At 47.7% G+C, this 12,128-nt stretch overlaps 1 protein-coding gene across 5 annotated transcripts in view; it reads right to left on the bottom strand.

Annotated features, from left to right (window-relative positions):
* The window catches only part of LOC135903910 (myosin light chain kinase, smooth muscle-like), a 165,682-nt gene that overhangs the window by 52,933 nt on the left and 100,621 nt on the right, over positions 1 to 12,128 (bottom strand). Inside the window, exon 1 of one of the 5 annotated variants that reach the window (XR_011512681.1) lies at positions 5,193 to 5,411. The exons of 2 other annotated variants lie outside the window; for them this stretch is intronic. The gene's annotated coding sequence lies outside the window, so the exon portion shown is untranslated. Of the gene's footprint in view, positions 1 to 5,192; positions 5,412 to 12,128 lie in introns of those variants that run through there. 2 more of the 5 variants (XM_070535245.1, XM_070535248.1) reach the window with 2 other exon arrangements.

The following is a 12,128-nucleotide window of genomic DNA, read 5'->3' as shown; positions in this document are numbered from 1 at the left end:
CTTGGCAGACGGCAGAATCAAACATGGAGGCAGTTGGAACATCCTCAAACATCTATTGAACGAGAGCGACACTAAGTCAAACAAGAGAACAGCAATTACAAAACTGGTACATCAAGTCAGCCAGTGCATGACCCAGGAGGTAGTCATGAGACAGCTCGCGGACAAATATCTCCCGCTCGAACAACCGGGCGATAGCGACGAACGCGTGGAGTACATGGGAGGACCGTGCGAGGAAATGGACCGCGATTTCACCGAGGGTGAGGTACGGGCCGCCCTCCATGGTCTATCTAGTAGATCGGCAGCCGGACCCGACGGTATTACCAATAAACTCTTAATGAATCTAGACGATGAGTCGATCACTTTCCTGACGGATCATTTCACCGAGCTGTGGAGAAAGGGAGACTATCCGGAGGAATGGAAGATAGCTAACACCATCCTCATACCAAAACCGGGCAAACCACTCCATCTGGATAACCTACGTCCAATATCGCTTACATCGTGCATAGGTAAAGCTATGGAACACGTTATTCTTAACAGACTCACTAGATACGTCGAGCAAAATGACATACTCCCGTATAACATGATCGGTTTCCGCCCCGGACTATCGACTCAGGACGCCATGCTCCTGATCAAACACCAGCTCATACACGTTAGCCCGGTGCACGCGAGAGCGATTCTGGGACTAGACGTCGAAAAAGCTTTCGATCGCATAGAGCACAAGGCCATCCTCGAGGTCCTGTCCAAGCTGGGGTTGGGCGAGAGGCTATACAGTGTAGTCAAGGCGTTTCTGGGCGGTAGGCAAGCGAGCCTCACGCTAGGTGAACTAAAATCAAAGGTGATGAACCTGGGAAACAGGGGCACCCCGCAAGGGGCCGTACTTTCGCCCATGCTATTTAATCTAGCAATGACCAGAGTCGCGAGGAAACTGGAGAGCATAGAAGGTATACACTTTGCAATATACGCCGATGATATAACCATATGGAGCGCCAACGGTAACGTAGGCCAAACGGAGACCAGACTGCAAGAGAGCATACACGCCGTGGAAAGCACGCTAGGCGAGATGGGACTCAACTGTTCGGCGGCAAAGTCGGAGCTTTTGGTCCTAAAACATCGACGCAGGGGTCGAAGACCCAGGGGCTACGTCCCCGGGGAGGAACCCAAGATTATGTTACGCTGTCACGACGGATCCGCGATCAGGCAGGTGGAAAATATTAAAGTTTTAGGCTTCCACATAGCAGCGGGAGGTACAAACCTGAATGCCATTCAGCACATTTCCAACAAGACGGACCAAGTCATCAGATTACTAAGGAGAATCAGCAACAGACACAGAGGCCTGGGTGAGGACAGCGCTCTAAGGCTAGTGCACGCCTTCGCTCTCTGTCACTTCACCTACGTGGCAGGTCTATTTAAATGGTCGCAGGCCGAGCTGAACAAGCTAAACACTCTGATCAGAAAGTTAGTGAAGGCTACCCTAGGTATACCCATCAGCACCTCGAACGTGAAGCTCATGAACCTAGGCGTGCACAATACGATAGAAGAGATGGCGGAAGCGCAACAGATGGCGCAGCACGAAAGACTGACGAAAACGCGAGCGGGCAGGCTTATACTCAAAGCGATAGGGACAGACCCAAATAGATCAATGAACCCGAAGGAATCCGAGGTAGAATTGAGCGCGAAACTTAGAGACGCGATCAGAACCACCCCCCTCCCGAGAAATATGCACCCGGAACACAATGTTAGCAGGAGAAAAGCGAGAGCGAAAGCTTTGTTGAAAGAAATTGAACAGCTAGGACAACAGGCGGCCCTTGTAGACGCTGCCTGGGTCAAAGGCAAAGAGGCCTACACCGCCGTGGTGGTCGACAGCCGGGGCGAGGTACGGGACGCCATCACCATCTTCACTAAGGATTCCACGGTGGCGGAGCAAGCCGCGATTGCTCTAGCCATCAGGAACCGTAAATGGTCTTTCATCTATAGCGATTCCAAAGCAGCAATTAAGAGCTTTGACAAAGGCTATGTAGCTGGGACTGCGGCTAAAATTATCGACAAGGTCGAAACTATCAAAACTGAAATCCGATGGTTTCCTGCACATATGGGACAAGTGGACGAGACTCGGCCCAACCTCAACGAGGTGACGAACGACCTGGCATGAGGACTTGCTTGCCGTGCCGGTCAGAACCGAACCGACGCCCACTACCATTCCGGGGAACATAAAGATCACTTACTAACTTACAACGACATAACTAAATATTACTACTTGGGGCGTAGGCAATTCCCTCTGCCACACGTAAAATTGAACAGGGCTCAGGCAGTGACGCTACGTTTACTGCAAACCGGGACGTACCCCACTCCGTATTTCATAAATAAAATTCACCCAGAAAGAGAAATTAGGACAGAATGTAACGTGTGCGATGGCATCATTGACATCAGACACATGCTGGCGGGCTGTCCCGCGACTCTCGCCGACCCCGAAGAAAAATGGCTTTACTGGCACAAGTTCATAACAAGCTCTTCATATCAAGATCAGCTACGGGCTGTCCAGAGGGTCCACGATGACGCCATAAGGCTCGGCCTGGCGGTGCCGACGTGGACGCTGCCCGCCTCGGTCTGAAAAGACCGGGCTTCAGGACGCTAATAAAGTTTTGTGAATGAATGAATGAATCCGCCGGTATCACGTGCAGGACTGTCAGCCATTCCAATTAATGCTGCATAAGCTTTCGTGAAGGCAACTGCAGTGTCACACGAACGCCTGAAAAACATTCTCGCATTGTCTGTTAAGAAGCCACAAAGTGTGCTGTTGCACCATGCCTTGTCGATATTTTCGCAGTGATGCCATAGAATTATCTTGTACGGGAATTAAATAAAGCACTTTGCAATTTAATAGCATTGTTGATTTGATTGTGGGTATCACTTAAAATGATCCGGTTATTGCAGCAAGTGTTCTTTCGCCAGTGTCTTCCTTACGCATTTTAGGACTCTTTTTTCCTGATAATTTAGCGTCATACATATAATCGATAAGTTCGTAAATCACTTCAACGTCAATGACGGCTTTGTTTCGCAACGGCCCATTAACGCGACATGTTAGAGCGTTGTATTTAAGTGGTTAATTGTGCTTAACCGAATACTTATGTGTCATATGTTTGCGCACTCGCTATAGGTGCTCTGTTTGGTGCATGACATCTTCATTTACATGGACAGCTACATAAAGCTTCTCGGTACCGATATCAGTGGCGGTGAATGTGAAGGTATTGATGATATGACGTTGTTTGCGACGTGGCCGGTTTCAAAGTGCGTAAGGAAAACCCGACTTATAGATGTAGCACTTTGTGAAACTTTGTTCTGGTCTAACAGAATGAGTAAATGAAACTACGGCCGACAAGCTCAGTAAACCAAACAATCTAATAGTCAAGAAAGTGATCATATTGCTTCAGGTTGCAAGAAGTACACCGACCTTTACAAACTTGCGAAAAAGTCGAAAAGAAGCTAGCACTTGAATCTTTATTTTTTTTTAAACCTCCTCTTTGAGCACTGATGATCTGTCTAGCTGGACCAACAGAACAACTAAGTCACCTGAGTAAGACAATTCGAAACACCTGTCACCATGGTGCACTAAAGAAACTGTTTGTTATCAAAGGCACCTTGTTACTCAGCTTCGGATTTACGAAGTCAGTTCACGTTCTGCTAAATGCGTGGTAAGTGAAACAGGTGGGGTTATGTCGTTCAATTCCACAGACAAAATGGATGCAGAGAGAAAAAAAAATAAAGAAGCGCGAGCCATGTAACATTCGAGACACATGTTAGGTGCAATTTCGCGCGGCGATGAAACACGTCCCGTGAAAAGCAAATGTCGTGCTCGACGTTCCCGCTTAGGGCAAGGTATGATGTGACAAAGTGATGAAGTCAACAAGGGCGAAAAACCACGTTACGACGACGCACGTAAGAGGCAAGTTGTGCGGTTCTTCCTTAAGACACACATTTTCGCTCCTATGGCGTCGCGCTGCTAAGCGCAAGGTCGTGGGATCAAATCCCGGCCGGGGCGGTCACATTTCGACGGGGGCGAAAAGCAAGGACGCCCGTATCCCGGGCATTGGGGACACGTTAAAGATCACCTGGTGGTCAAAATTAATCTGGTGTCCACCACTACGGCGTGCCTCATGAATAAATCGTGGTTTTGACACGTAAAACTACACAATTCGATCTAACAGTTTTGATGCTTCCAATCGTACAGTGATAAAAAAATGTCTTGGTTCGCTGAACTCGTCAAAGCACCAATATTTATCATACCCTCGCCAGCGAGCCTGAGCCTGGAGGGGCGCGATCTGATGGTCGCAGAGAAAAATGCATACTATACGTTTAACTTTTACGAAAAATATATATATATATACCACAAATACATCTGAACTACTCATGGTGACTCAGTGGCTATGACGTTTCACTGCTAAGCATGAAATCAAGGGTTCGATGTCCAGACACGGGGGCTGCATTCCGATGGGGGCGGAATGTATGAATGCTCGTGTAGTTAGTTTAGGCGCATCGTAAGGAGCTCAGGGTGGTCAAAATCTATCCTGACCTCACTACTGCAGCGTCCTTTAAAGCCACAGTGCTTAACTGGAACGTTAAACACGAGAAATTTATATCCAAAAAATACATTTTTTTTTACTTTTACGTGCCATAACCACGACATTATTATGAGGCATGCCATCATGGGAGAATCCAGATTAATATCAACCACTTGCGATTCTTTAGCGTACGCCCAACGTAGGGTACATGAGCGTTCTCGCATTACGCCCCCATCGGAATGCAACCGTGCGCCACGGCCGGAATTGAGCCCGCTACCTCGAGCTCAGCAGTGCAACGCTTTAGCCGCCAGACTACCACGGTCGGGTAAATATCTATCTATCTATCTATCTATCTATCTATCTATCTATCTATCTATCTATCTATCTATCTATCTATCTATCTATCTATCTATCTATCTATCTATCTATCACGATTAAATTTTGTCTCTTCACCCTCTAGTTCTCCGAAAACTTTGCTAATCACGCTTACAACATGCCCCCCTCTCATACCACTTGTTACACACGTTATCCTCGCCATGAGCGTAATGCCAATCAAAGTTCAGTAGCACATGTTTCACTGCACCAACAACGACGCGAATAAACCGCTACCGTCGAAGAGAAACGAGCGAGGCTCACGTTGAACGCAGACACAAGCGACGGCAGCAACTACGACGTTGAGCAGATGCGACGGCGGCAACGACAATCCCGGCGGGGCTCTGTGGCCAGCGCGGCACGTATCCAGTGCGGCAGCGGCGATCACACCTCGGAGGCGCACAGAAGGAGACGACACCGACGGCGGACACCGGGCTACGAATCCTAGGCACCCGCGTCCACCACACACTCTTCGGGGCCTCCCCCTCTCCCGCGCCTTCGGCGAACGCCGCCAAGCTTCTTTTTATCGCCGCTCGAGGGCACCACAACCAAACTACTAAAGCGGAGTGCTGCGTTTCGGTGGGCTGGCAGGCCGTAGTTTTCCACGCGTGGAATGTTTCCTTCTTGAACGCCAGGTGACGAAGAGGCTGGCGGAGTCGTAAAAAAACAGAATCCGAAGCGCAGACATTTTCCAGGAGCGCTACTCCATCACTCCCGCAGTTGCTCTTCGCCGCAAACACCACTAGCGGTCGCTTGTTTCTCTAACCCAAACGATCCGGAAGCTTCCTCAGTGCCGCCTTAGGACCATAATAACTGATGGCTCTGACGCGACCTAAAGCTGCACCCACACTGTGTGAAACATCGTTGCGAAGAGTTCCGAAATAAATTAACTTCCTAGGTTAACGTGCAAGCACGCTTTGCTGGTTAGTTGGAACAACAATCTGAAGAAAAAGAAAGGCTCTGTTTCTAATTCAATCACCAATGTGGACCGACCCAACCTTTGGGGAAAAAAAACATTTTCTTTGGACCCGCTCTGAAATACTGGTGTGAGATGAAGATATGTGTAAATCAAATGGGGTAGGATGTCGTCAACTTAAGCATTTGATGGTAGTTACCTCTGACAAGCAAATATGCGGGGTCATTGTTAGGCGATACGAAGCAACGCTTTCGAGAAGGCAAATACAGCAGGCAACAACCCACACGGCTAATGTTCACAGAGGTGTCATGTATGCCCTTTTACTAACGTCTGTTAACTTGATACTGCAAACAGAAAGCTAAAATTATCGATTCTCGGACGAAATTTTATTAGAACTCATAAAACGTTGTCTTACATTCGGCTTTGTCGGGCAAAGGTTAGCAATGTAACGAAGTTAAGACCCCATAAAGTCGACCTCAGCGTCGATTTGACCTCAACCTCAAAACGTGGGGCGATGTTCAGGTGAGGTAGGCGACCCCTAGCATTGCGAGTGAGGCCAAGGATTCAGATCTTATACTCGCAGTGTAAGAAGGAACTTGCAAGAGGCGAAAGTGTAAGAAGCAGCGAAATATTTGCGTTGAATGAAGTCTAATGGTCGGTGAAGTTGAGCATTTAGGTCAACGTGTTAAATGAACTTTTGAGGTGCGATATGATCTTCCTGAACTGACGAGTTCACGTCAAGTGGAAAAGTACCAGTAAAATATTCAGTAGAGGTTCTTATAGATAACTTGCATCTTTAGAAATATGTATACATTTGAGAATAGCTTACCTAAGCCCTGTGGCAACTTTACACGTTTCGCAGTGTTTCCCGTAGCCCACACAAGTCATCCGTTTCTTTCATCGGTCACAGGCCAACTGTCGCTCTTCGCCGTTCGCCAGCGGTTTGGCATGCCTCAAGATGGTGCGGTCGCAACACTCTCTGACAGCATGCATGATATAGTCTCATTGATGAATCTAAACCAAGATAGGAACGTTTACAATGACGACTAGAAAAAGAAATGGGGGTACATCTGGCGTCTCTTCTGCGGCGTTGAATACAGAACTTTAGTGGCAGCGCTTTTGAGAGAGCTACGTTCTATGACATTCCTCGCTAGCATTCCAATCCTATCGTATAGGCAGGAAGTAGAGGACGACGCACAAAAGTATAAGCTACCTCTGTCACTGCGTCATTTTTCCGGAGGAAGTACGATATTTTCCTATTCTTCTTTTTCCTTTTTCAGCAACAAGTATCAATACGCTTCGGCTAGCACTCACAATTATAGCGGTGTTTATGGTCTCTTTCTTTCTCTCTTTTTTTTTGCAAGACTCGTTGTCAAGAAAACCAAACCTATTTGAACCCGAGCCATCGCCGCTATTGCATATCGCTTTTGTCTACCGTAGTGGGTCTTAACGAACGTCGAGTCAGGCTGCATGTGGAAGGATGACCCGGCCCGAAACGTTTGCAAAGCACATGTAAACGTGTATACAGTTCGGGCCGGCAGTTTGCAACCCGCACAACTCAATTGCTAACTATGTTGTCTTTCCACAGACTGTCGCAGTGCCCTCGGCCTGACAGCTGCAAATTCCTTCAGGAGAATGCTAAACTGGGTTATAGTTGGTACTGGTTCATAATTAAAAACAGCACGAACAACAGGCTCACGGATAGTCAGCACCGTGTTCCTGTCGTTCATCCGCCGTCCTCTGTCTTTGAGCTGTTGCTAATTGTAATGCAAGTACGTGCAAACACTGTCACGTCGATCTGTCTGAACCCGACTTCTAGTCTGACCCCCTTGCGCCAGGTTCACGCAAACGAAAGTTAGAAATTTCCTTCTTTCTTTTTTTTATTTTTCATGCGCAATAAATCTGGGGTTTTCGACAGCTGGCTCTGGCGTAGCATGCCTTCCCGCGCTTCTGCATCTAAGTAAAATAAAAAAGGTACCTAGTGTTTACATGCGCACGACAGGTAGATCTCAGCCGACAAGCCGATGCGGCCCGCTTATGTCGGGTTCATGTCAACGCCTTGATTGTCGCCTTGGTCTTGCCGTGGTCGTCGCTGTCGTCGCCGTTGTCGTCGGCGAACAGCTATTCGCTGTTTTGTGTGGCACTTGTTTAAGGCGTTCCTTGGAGTGGCCCTTTAACTTTGTGTTTGGCGCGTGTAAACAGGACCACATTCTTGCTGGATTCAGGTATAAAACATTTAGGCATGTAAGAAACCTGACTAGTCAACGACCTTTCGTGCTTATGAGAGCGAGAAACGAGTCGCGAAGGCACCGGTCCAGCACTTCCTCCGACTCGTTCGTGCCTGTGTGCTCCAGCGGTCGCACAGCCACTCCGAAGGCTCTTCGCGGGCAACGCGCGTAGAAGCCACGGAGGAAGGAAAGACGGAGAAGGTGCGCCACAGGAGCATGGCAACCGCAGCGTCGTTCGGCCTTCTCTCCCGCGGTGAGAAGGAACAAGTCGCTCACGTTCCGCCGTCGTCCCGCTTTTCGCGGGGCTCCCGCTGGCTTAGGGTGTCGCCGATGCCGTTGCGCGCGCGCCTTTCCCTTTATGACGCGACGCTGCCGGCCGCGGCCAAGGCGAAGAACCCACTTGGCAGCGGTTCAGGAGACCGCACCAAGTGGGTCGGCCCCGGGGCTAAGGCACGCCGCGGCGTGTGGTTCGACCCTGCCTCGCGCGTCTCGCCCTGGCGCCGCAGTTCGAGGTCGCCGGGGTGCGTGCCCCTCTTTTCTTTTTTTCTTTTTATATGCGTTCGCGTTAGGAGCGTCAAATTTTATAAAAGTGCATGTAGGTGTGTGAAATGTGGGTAGCCGGTCACGCGGTAGAGTTACATAGGGTGTGTGTCGAACTCCTGAACAACGCTTTTCAATGTCGTGAATGTGGTTCAAGTCATGGATCCGGGACCTCAGAGAGGCACAACGTAATGTTAAGGCATTTCTCTCGCATTCACCGCTTAATCGCTACTGATTTCTTTTTTTTTTTTTTTGCTTTCTTAAGACGTCGGTTACGCCATCCCGTGAGGTCTGCCGTCTTCTTCTGGATGTACAGAGCAATCAGTGTCGAAACAATGGTTTTACAGCACGAGAGATGATCTTCCCAAATTAAAGAAATAGGGACGGCGCTGACATAGGCACAGGTGCTTAGCCATCATTAGACCTTATTTGCTCAAGCGAGTGTATCATTCATCACTTTCCTCTCTATCTGTGTGTATACCCAAGTCTGTTCACTACTCTCAATCGCTTCAGCTGCGTCAGGATTATTCCAGTTGTGTAAATTTTGTAGAAATTCCACCATTAGCAATCTTCTACGTAGGGCAAGATTAAATCGCGCTCATTGCACATTGCGAAGCGCATTGTGGAAAGAGGGAAGAGGAGAAAAGGGGAAGTAGTGAAGTTGACCAGAAAAATAATCTATATAGTTTGCCGCCATGGGCGGGAGAAAATGGTTGCGCAGTTCCGAATCCACCTGACTATGCGTAAAACTGCATGGCATTGCGAACGCACCTCACGAGCACTGTCGCGCTCACGTAGTCACCGCATCTGCGTTGGGGCCGTGAATGAGCTCTAACGGCCTGCGCACACAGGGTCCCGACAGGTCAAGGCGGCTCGCCGAAGCGTCGCGCCGCACAAGCGTTTCATGGAGAGGTTTCTTGGCACCAGTGCTTGCAGTCCATCATCGCCGCCGGTGATCCCCTCGTACGATAGCGGCTTCGGGTCTTGTGCCACTCCTTGTATTTTTTTACCACGCTCTACTCGCTCGATTTCTTGGCGCCGTTAGTGTATTTCTTTCTACGTGATTCTTTCACCCGCAAAACACCCTTATATGTTACGTATATTAGTCAAAGTTGGTTTCTTCGAGGTCCTCCTCGCTCTATCCCTCACTGAATACAGTATAATAGTGCTCTTCGTAACCCAAATAACATGGTTGTAGCTTAGATTGCTACACGTACAAGATAATCAAACAATGCACGTGAAGTTAACCAGTTGGCGTACAAGCTGGTAATTTGCCAACGCACTCCGCGTAACAATAGCTTCATAGAGAACTCCCCAGACACCTCACCTTTGGTGCACATCTTCACTGAAGGTGACTCCTTGGAATGACACCAACTTCGGTTCTAATTTCTCTTTTTCCGCCTTTTTGTTTAAATTGTTGCCCGACTTGGATTTCTTGCCACACGCTCTTTAGCCTTATCATATACATGGTGATCATTTCTAAGATTTATGGAATTTGTGAAAATCGATTGTGGCAAATTGCATAATTCTTGTCTTCGAGCTAGATTATGCGAAGAGGCGGACGTTACTAGCACGGCAAATAAAAACACGTGTTCATCTAATTAAATGAAATTAATCAATTAACTTCTTAATAAATTACTTTAAGGCACATATTGCTGCTTACGAGTTGTAGCCGGTGAACTTGCAAGAAGTACCACTTGAAATGAATTTCCAGGATGACACCAATTTCGAGATATTATTTCCCAAAATGTGGAACGAAATACATGGGCGTTCCAGTTACGTTTGTGCTTCAATGCATAAGAGAGCGTTTTGTTAAAGAAGCATGTGGAACAACAGTGCATTTTTACTGCAAGTTTGATGCCGTATATCTGCAAGCTGGCGCCATTCCGGCAATTCATTTCATGTGGATACGGCTCGCAATCTAACCGGCTACAATTCGTAAATTGCCATATGTGCCGTAAAGTAATTAATTGAAAAGATAATTAGCGATTTTTTTTCATTCATTCAAGGAGTAGGAGCTCAAGGAGTAGAATTATGTTATCTGCAACAGGCTATACTTTAAAATTCCATAAAACTTAAATATAATTATCTGTACTTCGATACGGCATGTTCTTTACGCAGGTAATGCATGACGGAATTTGTCTCTTTTTTTCTATTTCAATTTCATTCCCTCTGGTTTCACAATCTCAATGCCCTTCACAACCTACGTTTTGACGCTTTTGGGACGCTTTTGGGACGCAATAGTGAAGTGCTCAAAACGGTCAAGTAAACCGATTACTCCACAAAATGTAGGCACTTTATACTTTATATTTGAGTATAGGAGTAAAGGTAGGCTTTAAACGAAGCAAAGGAGGTGTGGTCGGCGCGACCTTTGTGCGTGCAGCTTGTTACTCCATGCTCGGCGAAAACTAATTGGAAAGAACGGGTTAGAGATGCGGGAGAGTGAAGGTCCAGGAGGGTAATGAAACAAAAGTGCGCAATCCGTGGTCTCGAGGGCTATCTGTACACACTGTTCCTCGTCTCCGCGGCGGACGTCACGTGATCAGTCCTCATAGATCCCCACCTTTACAATACCATATGTTCACTTAGCTAGGCCCTGCTAACGCGGCCTCCAGAAGCCAGAAGGGCCATCCCTACTAAGCAGGCTGCCATTAAGATATATTCTGAGTAAAGGTAGTGATATAAATGAACGAAGCAAAATACCTAATTATTTCGAGTGGTAAATTTCTCCCCCTCCCCCCGTCTGAGGGTGGCACGGATTGAAAAATAAAAAGTTATCACAAGCTCGCCCGAAGGGCGAAGACATGATGGCGATAGCAAAGGTAGAAAATAAACTGATCCAATGGATTTCTTGGAACCTGCGGTACACAAGACTTCGTTGAAACGTATCAGTTAAATTATTTTCGAAGAGATACACAATGCGTACAATTTCATTTTATTTCCAATTGCACGAAAGCGACTGTTCACGTTTTCCTTGCATCGCAATTTTAAAGCGGATAGTTTTATTGGCTGTTTCGCCTGTTTTCTTGGTTGAGCGGTGGTTGCACTCAGCAAGAAAAACGTGGACTCGCTCGATAGCAAGCTAGCTAGCTAGCTAGCAAAACAGTTGTTTCGAGTAAAATTTCAAATAAGCATGTGTTATGCGCCTATACCCACTTAAAATATTGCCTATAAGCATACCACGATGCGCGCAGGCATCATGGTAATGCCCATCGCTGAACGCCTATCGCCCGCAAGATCCGCACCACAAGTCCCGGATCCTATTCAGGCCCGCAATGCGGTAACGTATCGCCCATCGCTTTACGCTGAACTGTTGTAACCGGTGAACGATACGCTGCGCTGAGGCGCGACATGGGCGTCCGGCGGCGAGTTGACGTGTTTGCGCAGTGAGGAAACGTGAACGGGCATCGCTGTTCAGGATCGGCTCGCTGGACATGTAGGCTAGGAAAGAGTAGTCTTATATCCCTTCGCGCAGACGCCTCCACTCCCTTTAGTTTCGCTCCAAATGGCTCTTAG

The sequence above is a fragment of the Dermacentor albipictus genome, chromosome 3 (assembly GCF_038994185.2).
Source record: "Dermacentor albipictus isolate Rhodes 1998 colony chromosome 3, USDA_Dalb.pri_finalv2, whole genome shotgun sequence".
Taxonomy (NCBI): Eukaryota; Metazoa; Arthropoda; class Arachnida; order Ixodida; family Ixodidae; genus Dermacentor; species Dermacentor albipictus.
This window is presented reverse-complemented; position numbering and strand designations above follow the sequence as displayed.